Source organism: Lissotriton vulgaris, chromosome 11 (assembly GCF_964263255.1).
Source record: "Lissotriton vulgaris chromosome 11, aLisVul1.2, whole genome shotgun sequence".
Taxonomy (NCBI): domain Eukaryota; kingdom Metazoa; phylum Chordata; class Amphibia; order Caudata; family Salamandridae; genus Lissotriton; species Lissotriton vulgaris.
In genome coordinates this window covers 1,025,591,390-1,025,603,592 of record NC_141699.1, presented here as the reverse complement: position 1 = coordinate 1,025,603,592, position 12,203 = coordinate 1,025,591,390, and positions in this window count along the sequence as shown.

The following is a 12,203-nucleotide window of genomic DNA, read 5'->3' as shown; positions in this document are numbered from 1 at the left end:
AAACAGCTACAGTAAAAAGGAATACAGTGCCTCCGGGTCACATCACAGCCTTGTGCTGTTTATCCTCTCCTATATTCTGAAAGTGTGAAAATCTATACTCATTATAAACCGCACAGACTTTAAACCAATATTTAAATTTTTTTCACTCTAGCATTTCAGTCTTGCACAGAACTCTCCATTTGTAGATCTCACCTGTAGACAGCGAGCATGCTTTGTCACTTGGCGACGATCTATTGTGTATCAAAAAACCCTCTAAAAAGGGACTTTTAGCCCGCAAATTACTTACCATTCGTTGGCACCATTATCACCCTTTTTGATTCCCTCTAATTCGGCAGGACATGCAAGGTGTTACTTCCTGCTTCACTTCCATTTTTCTTTGGGAGGAATATGGATCAAGCACATATTGCTTTATCTTATTTTGTGTCTGTCCACTGCTTGCGCTGTGATTGAGGTACTAGTTCTTCTTTTTATTGGCATTTTCACATAGCGCGAATTTGACTTTACTCAAAGGTATTGGAGTGCTATACAAGGACACCAGCTACATAACACAACTTCACATTCACATTTTTTAGGCAGGGGAGAGTAAGTGATTTGCCTGGAATTACGGGATGTTGAGCTGACTGCTGAGACTCAAACGTGGTTGCCCAGTTCCAAATTCGGCAACTATGGAGAATTGTAATTTAAAATCCCCTTTAATGGTAAAGTCAAACTTTAAGTCACAATTCTGAAAAGGTCACTTTTAGAAAGATAGCATTTTCTTGTCCTAACCATTTGGTGCCTGCAACCTCTACCTCGGGTCGCAGACTATGTGTAGTTAGCAGTTAGCCTTTGTGTATTACTCCCAGACAGTGATACAAAGGGGTACTAGGTGTTGTCAGTGTTAGAAATGGGGATCTCTAGTTGGCAGTGGTATGCACCCTGTCTAAGTAGGGACCCTTCCTTCTAGTCAGAGTAAGGGAGTTACACAACCAAGAAAACTCCTGCTCCCTCTTGGTAACTTGGCACCAGCAGTCAGGCCTATTTCAGAGGCAATGTGTAAAGTATTTGTGCATACCAGAGAAGAGCTGAAGATCTGTAAGGAGGAGTCCTTCTGTCTGCTGTGTGTTGCTTCGCTGAGTTGGCCTAAAATGGCCTCTTCTCCTTTGGAGAGGAAAAGGACCTGACTTTGCTGTGTATCTTGCTTGTGAAGTTTCTCCAATTGCTTGTGCGTGCTTGCCTCCTATTAAGAAGTCTCAGGGCCATCAAGGACTTCACCTGCAGCCTCCATGAACTCCACTGCTGGGATCTCTGATCTGCCAAGTGGTGCCACTTCCAGTTCTGGGTCCTTGAAGGGGGTTCCTGCTGTCAAAAAAGCTTCAAAAGCCTTGAAAATCAACCCTTCACCCTTCCAGTGGCTGTTTTTCTGATGCAGCACTGCCTTTTTACTCATGTGGGTGGCCCAACCAGTGATGCAGGCCACTAGTAGTATCTGATTTAGAGGCTCTGGGCACACATAGTGCACTTTACAAGGAACTTACCAGTAAATCAAATACGCGAATCATGGAGAACTAATCATAATTACAATTTACACAGGGAGCAGCACTTGCACTTTAGCACTTGTCAGCAAGGGTAAAGTGCCCAGAGGACATAAACCAGCAAAAAGGAAGTCCAGCACAACATCAAAAATACAGGAGGTAGAGGAAAAAAGACTGGGGAAACCACACCAAGTATACTAGGTCTAACAGTCAGGATCGGCCACCTTGTCAGTATGGGAGGGGTGGCTGTACCTTACTACACTTGCACTTCAAAGGGCCTGGATCAGCAAACTTACAACGGACTTCACACTAGTCTATTTTCAGCCCAGACCTCTCGAAACCAGGGCTGGGAAACAAAGCAAATTCCAGAACCAGATGTGGGGGGGAAATCTAGATGTTTTTTAAACTTCAAAGCTGACACCAGGTATAAGTATTGGACTCTCAGACCAACTCTTCAGTACACTGCTAGACCTGTGTATACTACAGAAGATTTGCCCTGCTGCCTGAGAAGGAAGACTGGACCTGCTCCCTTGATCCCAGGCTACCTGAAGTGACTCCAAGGGTCAGCTGGCGGACCTTCTGTTTAGAGCTACAATGGCATAGCAAGCTCCAGAGGCCTCCCTGCAATTACCCAGCTGACTTGTTGCAATTAGATGTACCTAGATCTGCAACTGGGTCTGCCTGAGCCCTGCTGGTTTTCTGTAGGAATGAGTCTTTGATTCCCAAGAGGTGCCTCCACAGGTCTTGGGCCCTTGGTTGGCATCAAAGTGCAGTCCTCTGCACACAAAAGAGAAATCCTGACGTTTTGGGCTCTTTCCAACCATGAACTGGCCCGTTCATGCCGATATCTTACCTTCTGCGCTGACAGCCAAAACGAAGTTCCGGTGAACCTGCTCTTCACACTACAGTGACCACGAGCAATGCTAGATCTGCTCTTTGCTCTACAGACTCGACAGCCGTTGACAATTGTCCGCAACACCCGGGCTGCTCTTTATGCTACTGTGACATCCATCCATGATACTCTTCCTGCTCATCACGGCCTCCTCTACTGCAAACTTGACTCTGCTTACCGGACTTTGAGAAGGCAACTCTTTCAGGGGGACTAACCTGGTCTCTGTATCCAGCCCACACTCTGTCAAAGACAGGTTGCACTTGTAACTTCAACATGGTCTCACAAGACCAGGTAAACGCGAGTGGCACTATGTGGTTTTATGTGCTAGACTTGCCTTACATTTTTTAAATTGCATATCTCTGGAAGAAGTTACAATCGTGGGGTTTTAGTCGATAAAGAAAGGTTGTTGTGCTTCACATAGGAGAGGTCTGGGAACCGAGGACATATTATAACAATGGAAGCACACTATCGACATCGTGGAAAATTTTGGATTGTAACTTGAGAACAAATCTAGAACTTATGGGCCCGGCCCCTTCATCTGTTATGTCCCTGAGGCTTCTGGTCAGGAGACCAGCCAACTAGCCCTTAGAGTCACTCTGGTCTCCTGGGTTTAGAGATGCAGGTCAAGTCCTTCTCACCCAGGCAAGAGGGCAGCAGATCCGCATTGCAGGGCAACAGTCCTTCAGAGCAGCAGTCCAACAGGGAGGCAGTCCTTTCAGCAGCACAGCAATTCTTCTCTCTGGCGGAGTCAACAGGTAAAGACGAGCACTGAAGAGTTGGAGTCTGCAGCCCAATATTTATACATCGTGCCTCCTTTTGAATAGGGGATGCTTCTAGAAGTTTTTTTCTGAATTGCACAGGTTTCTTGCCTATCCTGCCTTGGATCCAGACTAGCTACAGGGGGTATGCAATGTTTTGTGTGAAAGTAGGGCACAACTGATTCAGGAATAAGTAGGACTGTGCCCAGCACAAGCCACCCATCCTGCCAGTGATGGCCCTTCCAGGTACACCCAAGCTCTCTATTGCGTGTGGCAGTCTAGGACGAATGCCCAAAGCCAAGCGGCCAACTACACTTAGTCATGTGACCCAGAGATTGGCTGCAGGCAGTAAATAGCTAGGGCAGGAAAATGACAACTTTCCAAAATTGGCATTTTCAAAATTGTGATTGAAAATCTAACTTCACCATAAAAGAGGATTTTTCATTAAAATTCCAAAGATCAAACATTAACTATTTACTTATTCCCTTTTGGACATTGCAGCTTATTAAATTTAATAATGTAACCCCAATGTTATCCTATGGAAGAGGTAAGCCTTTAAGTAGTGACAAATGTATTTAGGATTTTTTTACTATCAGAACATGTAAAACTTAAAAGTACATGTCCAGACTTTGAAATAAACTGCACCATGCCCTCTAGGCTGTGTAGGGCCTACCTTAGGGATGAATTTTATGTATTAAAAAGGAAGGTTTGACCCTGGCAAGGGAGTTATCTTGCCAGGCCAAAATGGCAGTACAAACCTGCACACACAGACTTTGGTGGCAGACCTAAGACTTGGTTAGAAGGGCCAGTTAAGTGGATAGCCCAATCAGTGTTGTGGCCCACTGGCAGCATTTAATAGACAGGCCCTGAGTACACATGGAACTACTCTACTAGGGACTTCCAGGTAAATTAAACATACCAATCAGATGTCAACCAATTCTGCCATGTTTAAACAAGAGAGCACTAGCACTTTAGTACTGGTTAGCAGTGGTAAAGTGGGTGGAGTCCTAAGGCCAGCAAAAACAAGATCATCAAAATAGGAGGGGAGAAGGCAAAATGTTTGGGGGAGACCGCTCTTAGGCTGACAGTTCTAACACGCATCCCCTGGGAACTTTGTGCCCACTGGCTAGAGAGTATCCAAGAGTCACCCCCAACCTCTGGCTAGTGCCAAATGTGACACATTTGGATCTGGTAAGAACAGATGAGGACTGGACCTGCTGTCTGTGACCTGTGGAGAGGAGACCTGAAGGGTGTAACCTGCTCCTACTTGTAACCAGGACTGAGAAGTGGATTACAAGGACCATTCAGCAGACTTCCTGTGTGGCTATAGGGACAAGCTGCAAGAGTAATTTTCCTGGAGTGTCCAGATAACCAATTGCTAACAGACCTGGACTAGACCCTGCTGGTGGCCTCTTGTGGAGTGAGTCCTGGCCCTCGAGTGCTTTTCTTGAGATCCTGGAAGCCTTAGAATTGACCAAGAGGAGCTACTCCAAAAAATCTATAAAGTTAACACTTAGAAAATATTTGTACGTTGAAGACTTTCAGAAATACAGTTGGATCTTGTGCAAAGGTATCAGAACATAGAAATATTGCTTGGGTGAAGGCATGAAAAGTATCTGAACAATTAGAGACTTTGGCAGCCACAAAATTGCAATTTTCCCGATCAGGGATTTTTTCTGCTAAACCCAACGACTTCTGCAGGACTTTATTAAACTGCTACCTAACTTCAAGAGGACTTCTCCAGATACAGCCTTCAAACTTGTCCTGCTGGAGGATTTCAACTTCCATAAAAAAGACATACTCAGAAGGTAAAACCTTTGACATTAATGACTTGCCTGGTATATCTGACCTCCACCCTATTGTGGTGAGTATGACCTCATGCCTAGGTCCTAGTCAAGTGCAAACAGTGACCTCTAATTGATGGTTGAATTTTTCTTAATGCATTTTGCCCTTACATTTAGCAAATTCATATCTCCTGTTCCTCTATTGGATTTGAATCATTTTTTTCTAATTTTTCTGATTAAAATAAATATTCTCTATCTTTAGAAATTGGTTGTTGGGTGTTTATTGTTTTGTACTTAGATTTTTTAACTGTTCTGTTACTTCTAAATAATTTGTACACAGTTTCTTAAGTTAAGCCTGACTGCTTTATGCCATAGTTTCCAGCGTTGAGCCCAGGTGTATTTACTGAACTTGTGTGTTGGATCCCACAAGATTTTGGACGTATTTTTTGGAAAGTACTCTCATCCTCCCCAAGTAATAACCCCTTTTTCGACAGAGAAACAGTCCCATCCTATGGCTTGAGGTAGAGGAAATCCAGCAGTGTAAGGTCTAGTTTCCCACAACTCCTTCATATGACCTTTTAGAGAACTCCTACTGAAACCACTGGTTGAAGGAAAAAACTATTTAGCTGGGGAATTGTCATCATCATAATTTGTTTCCTTCAGTAACTCATTCTCTCGTGTGCATCCTCTTGTCCCACCCTCTCACATTCACATCCTCACACTCCTTTTCTCAGTTTCATCCCTACTCGTAAAATCACACAATCATCGTACCAGGGCACACAGATAAATGCTCAACACAGATACATGCTCAACATCCCACTATTGTATACCCATCACCCACACAAGCCATAAAGCATATCAATCAAACATACACATGACAGCCAGGAACACACAAATACACAATCTAAGAATAAACACGCACATACACTTCCAATCCCATCACAAATAAAATACAGATCACCAACACATACAGCACCACCACAAAAAGCAGGTACAGTACAGCACACACAAAACACATTTATACATATACATTACGTAAGTAGATCCATACCATGTACTAGCACATATATCATAGTCCACAACAATACATATTGCAATACACTCACAACACACGCACATAAGGAAACAAAGATCATCCCACAATAAGTCACATGGTGTTCAGAACTTTCCTTCATATCTTGGGACACATACGAAGATTGTACGCATCACCCACACAAAAAACTTACTTCACACCTACAACTAACCAAGAAACACACAAAACAGTATAACGTCGATGGCACACACATTATTCAATAACTCACAATATACATACATTAGCACATAATACACCTCACATACAAAATATATTGTACACAATCAACACTCAATACACGACACACCAATATAACACACATGCTTATCTTTGCATACAAAACAAACCACAAAACATCAAACATTCATCACACCTGGGTATACACAAAACACACGTGACACACCAATGAACACTGGCACTGTATGATGGTATGAATCCGTGAGTTAACACCATGTTCTCACTGTATTAAACATTTCTTCTTAGCATTCATTCCTCACATTCAATCTGGAAAGCCATGTTTCCAAACCTGTTGTTGCTGTGCAATTTTGCAGATGCTGCCTGCCCACACCGATAATGCTTTTTGTTGTAGGCAACTGTTTATATAGCACAGCGGACAATGTCTAAGTGTCCCACCCTTGGGCTTGCTCTTTGTGCCTGTTTTTCTGCGTTGTTTTTAGACCTCGCCTATAGATAGATTTTGCTGTCTTTTGTTAAAGACCTATTGTATGCTATACAGTACAAAATGTGGGTTTGGCTCAAGCCTTTGCTCCTGATTGGATGGTTTTGTGTATATCTCAATACTCTGTTACCTATCCATTGAATTTCTTCTCTATTGTTTATTTTTGTCAGGTCCCTGGAGCATTGGTGCTTTACATTACCTCTGACTGAATGACATGTACCCTTCCACTTCTGACTTATGGTGCTCTTTTTTAATTTTCTTTCCGCATACTTCCTTGCTCTCTCTCCCACCTCATGTTGCTCCCCCTGCTCCATTTCACATATTTTTACATTTGTTTATTTATTTAACATTCTTGGCATTGACTCTACTGTTCGACCTTGGTATCATGTTTCCCATTTTTTATATATTTTTTATTTTTCTAAAGCTTTCACAGCGCACATAGCCTGCAAAGTGCTAGCTACTTTTTTGAGCTTGCACACACTTTTTTTTATTCTTTAATGTAACGCTCTAAAATGGACATTTGCCATGGTAAAATGGTAAATTAAAAATGCCACAATGACTACTGGGTGTGTCTCAACATATGGTCATGCACTAGCACACATCGCTGTCCACCCCAGAACGTTTTTTCTTTATTACAAATTGGACCTGTTTGCTTTTCCAATGCTTGTTTAGTATGCCTCCATGTACCAGTACTCATTTGTGGTGAAAAAGAGGCTACCCACCCCGGCAGTGTTTACAGCAATATTTCTGTTCATGGATCTGTGTGCGTGATTCTGGCATTACTATGGGGAGATCTGGGGAAAGAAAGATAAATAGAAAAAAAATAGGAAATTTAAAACAGTAACTTGTGGTTAGGCTTCTAAACATTCATTCATTTGTTGTATTTTTGACATTACTAAAACTATCAGTCATGGATGCAACACTACACGACACCAAGACTTTTTAAATATGTCCTATAAAGTATCCATTATACCCATGATACTGTACTGAACGTGTCATTTATAGTATTATAAAGGGCATAATGGCGGCTATGCCAGTCACAGTCTTCTGCCAGTTATATTTTCTTTTATGTTTAGGTCTGGCGTCAGCCAAGACCTTTTCATTTTACTAAGATTATATGTATATTATACTTATTGGGGTTTTCAGCCCACCCTCTTCATCCATTGGCATGTTATTGTGTCACTCATATTTTTTCACCCACCACAGCATACAGATTGAGACAGTGCTTCAGCTACTTCAGTCATTGGCTAACTTCACTGTGAGTGACAGCATTCTGCTCTTTCAAGGAGTACATCCTCACTTCAAGTAGTTCCCTTTGTTACTAGGACTACTGTGGCAAAGTGCGCTTTTTAAAACCCCTAAAAATCTTTGCTTTTGTCCAATGTTTTGTTTAATTGATAAGAGCACAACAGCTTCTCCAATAATAAAGTTTTGCAGAAACCATGACACAACAAAATTAAGTATTGATAAAGCCAAAAGGCTGGTGGCCAACTACAGAACGTGTTGTATTTGCCAGTGCTTGTTTTTTTAAAGTAGTTCCGTAATTCCAGTAAAACACCATGCATCATGAGAAATGGAAAGCTAGATATGCACTACTATGAGTCACAAGGTTCCCGTCTATTTTTACAGTTGGAAAGTTCCCCATGTGTCAAAACAGCCTGTGAGCGCAGTTATACATGCGCGTGAAATCAGTAGCTGATAAGAAACAGGCGTGCTCTAGCTGTCTACGTGTGTTTTGGTAGACGAAGATGTATCATTGCAAGTTACAAAATATTTACATTGAATTATCGCGTAGGCAGTAGAACAGAGTTTTATACGGTCTCCTCCTATTTGTTTTTCTGTGTGTAAGGCCCTAGAAATCGCACAGCGCAATCTGTGACTCAGAATCATGCTTAAGGTATCACTCACCTTTGCTCATATTCAATACCTCATGACTTTCTTGTGACGAAAAATAGTAAAGTGCTCTGCCCTGTTGGAATATTCAAATCAAATCAAGTCAACTATGTCCCTTTAGATAAATCCCATATCAATTCTCAAAGAATTGGAGTAAATTCAAAATACTTTACAATATACAGACCATAAAAAAATACTAAACATAAATAACAACTCAATTAATACACACCATATCAAGACCTGAGTGGCGAAGCACTACGGTGTTTTCAGTCGTAAAGCCTGCCAATCGCAAAATGGCGGACTATGAAAAAAAATTGTAATTTACTTTGCAATTCTCAATGTTCACATTTCGGTTCATTTCAAATTGTTAGGAAAGTAAATGGTTATTTACCTGGTCACCGGCCATGTAGCACATAATCTCTGCTATTTACCCAGCAGCGCCTGCGAAACAATACATAATCTCTGCTGTTTAGCCAGTCATTGGTTAAATAGTAGAGATGATGTACAATTTGACTCGCGGCCGGTTTGTGTGAAGGTGCTCTTTATTTAAGTGGTCGTTGTTAGACAATGAGCCATACATAAGTTCTGTGGCTAGCACAAGTAATGAGTCTACTGAGCATATTAGCAAGAACCTCGTTAAAATTATCACAGTTTTAGCGTCAGGAAACTGCCGCTAAAATGGCGATAAAGGGCTTGCTAATATGCGTTATAGAATTCCAATTGAAGCCTTGGTTAGATGTCCTGGACATCTAACCTGGGCTTCTATTGGAATTCTATAACGTATATTAGCAAGCCCTTTATCGCCGTTTTAGCTGCAGTTTCCTGCCGCTAAAATGGCGATAATTTTAACAAGGTTCTTGCTGATATGCTCCTACATTTGTACTCCACTGGGAACCAAACACCCCGTTGTAGAGCCTGACTCTCATAGGGTAGCATTGCAGAGCAGCCCTAGGCCTACTCAAGGGAGGTGTTTGGTTCACAGAGGAGGACAATGTAAACCCATTACTGGTGCCGGCCACACAACTAATGAATAGTCTAACATTGGGGTTCAGCAGCGGGAAACATAGTATCCCATTCTAGTACGCATTGATAACATTTTATAAGTCCAGTTTTGCCACACATTACCCATGTATAAATGAGCAAATATTAGAGTTCTAGGATCTGAGGGGGGTTCAAAGGTTTAGTCATGTGAACTAAAGGTATGGAAAAGGAAAGCCCCCACTTACACATATGTCATGTGAAGAAATGTAGGGTCAATGTTTAAACTGTGCTGTTATGACTGGTTTGCATTCACAAAGGGTGGGATGCGGAAGGGCTTTCAAAGAAATGCTTACATAAAGTTGGTCCAGACCATCGTTTACCCTTTGAGCCCTAAAACTACACACACTAGGCCTGTATGAGGAGGGTTTCTTCTCTAAAAATTTAGGGACAGCAACTGATAACCACACCACTTATTGGGGTGTACGGGTGGACCTGACTTTGTGGGGCTGGGAGGTGAATCGGGGGCCCAGGTAAGTTCTTGCACTTGTCTAGGGAAGGACAGGTTTCCACAGAGGGGGACCCAAGCTAGTCATGCTCCCCACACATCTTGTACCGCGATTGGCACAGGCCAAAACCACTGGAAGGGTGGGGTGGGAGATTTCTTTTACAACAGGTAGTGACACCCTCAGGGGTTTCCATCAGTGGCGGCCCCCGCAAAAAATTCTTTCAGTGGGGGGAGGGCCCAAGAAAGTTTTGGTTCCCGCGGTCTCCAAAGGTTATTTGATGGGGAGGGTGAGCAACCCAGGGGTGTCCCATGGTGGTCGGTGGCTCCAAAGGAGGGTTGTTACCCAGATAGAAGGTGTAGTGGTAGCCCCTAGGTTCCCTAGGTGGGCTAAATAACTGACCCTGAGTAGATCTGACAGGCTTACTGGTGGACCCTGATGTGTCAGGGCAGGGTAGGTGGTTACCCAAGGAAGCAAAAGTATGGCATCCTAAAGCAAGTTGGTTTTTTGAACATGAGGTGGTGGCTGGGGCAATGCCCTAGTGTCCACTCAGGTAGGTCCTGTGGGGGCAGACCCCAGGAGAAGGAGGGGGGCAGGAAGCCACGTCTGCTTGTGGGCGCTCTGCGTGGTTGATGAGTAACAGAAGCAGAGACTTTCGCTTAGCAGACCCCTGCCTGTGACACTGTAGGTATACCAGCCCTGGGGTGTGTCCTGGGGGCCCCTTAAGGTGGAAGTTGGGTGGGGGTCCTCCCAGCAAGGTGCAGAAGGCAGGTCTGCCTGCAGTGGTACAACTAGTTGTCACCCTGAGTCAGGTGGGGCCTATCTTAAGTGAAGGGATCCTGTGCATGAGGCAGAGTTGGGGTAGACACTTCTGTCCCAGGCTGTCGCTCTGAGCTGTCGATCAGGCAGGCTGCAGAGGACAGGGCCAGGCAGACGTCTGAAGGTAGTACCACCTGGAAGCTTGGTGGGGCCCATCTTAAGTGAAGGGACACTGTGCTTCAGACTGGGATAGTTCAGGTCAACCAGGGATCTGTACGACCCCAGAAAGCACTGCAGGGAGTCTGAAAAGGGCTCTTAGAGGTCGGCCTGGGTGAAGCTGACCCAGGGCTCACAGGATCCCCAAAGGTACTCCAGTAGGGGAGCACATCTCCTGGGGAGAAGGGTGCAAAGGCCCTGTTCTCAAGCAGAGAAGAAGGATAGGGTCTAGGTTCCCGGGGTGGTTTCGGTGGGGAGCTACTACGGTGGGATGAAGCTGCAGTGTTCTGACGAGGCACCGTCAGTGCGACTCCCCCAACATTGCCAGTGTGGTATGAGGCCCTTCTGAGGTGATACAAGGAGGCCAGGCTACGGGCCAAGGGTGTATCTCGGCAAGGGAGAGGTACCAAGAGTACTGAGTGAGTTGATTTTTCTTTAGGGAAGATAGTCGTCCCGAAAGGGTGGTGGCAGCTAAAGACCCTAGCGGCAGGCTGTAGGTGAGGGTCAAAAGAGTCTGCCCCTTTAGGATGTGGGGAATCCAGAGGAAAGAGGGTACTAAGGGGAATGATCTCCAGAAGGGAGATCAGCCAGGGAACCAGGTGATAGGTTCTAGACATATCCAGCATGGAGAGAGGCATCAGTGCTGAGGCATTGTACCCTTGTCCACAGGAGGGAGGGGAATTTTGGTTGTGATCCCGGGCAAGGATAGGTACAGTTCTGCTCACTCCATGTAGACAAGTAATAACCTAGATGCATTTGACCTAGAGCCAGGAGGGTTCCTAGTGCAGTCTGGGGTCCCAATCGGGAGAGGTGGTCTCATGGCTGAGTGAGGTAGGTGGTCTTAGTGGCCGACAACCAGCGTAAGGTATCTGAGGTAGCGGGCAAATGGCGTGGAGGGCGTCTGGTCAGAACGCCTCATCACTTGGTAAAGAATACCCATGCATAGTGGCTATTTCTTCCCTATCAGAATCAGCTGGGTGTGGCGTGTGTGAGAAGGTGGTTCTGATTTTCTAATCTGCCTGGATTTTTTACTTTTTGATCACCTGGTTTTTTACCTTTCACTGTGGGAAAGCATCATAACCTGTGACTCAACCCAATAAATCATTGTAAAATGGACCGAGTGTGTTTACCGCCAGGGTCCGCCTTGTAAGA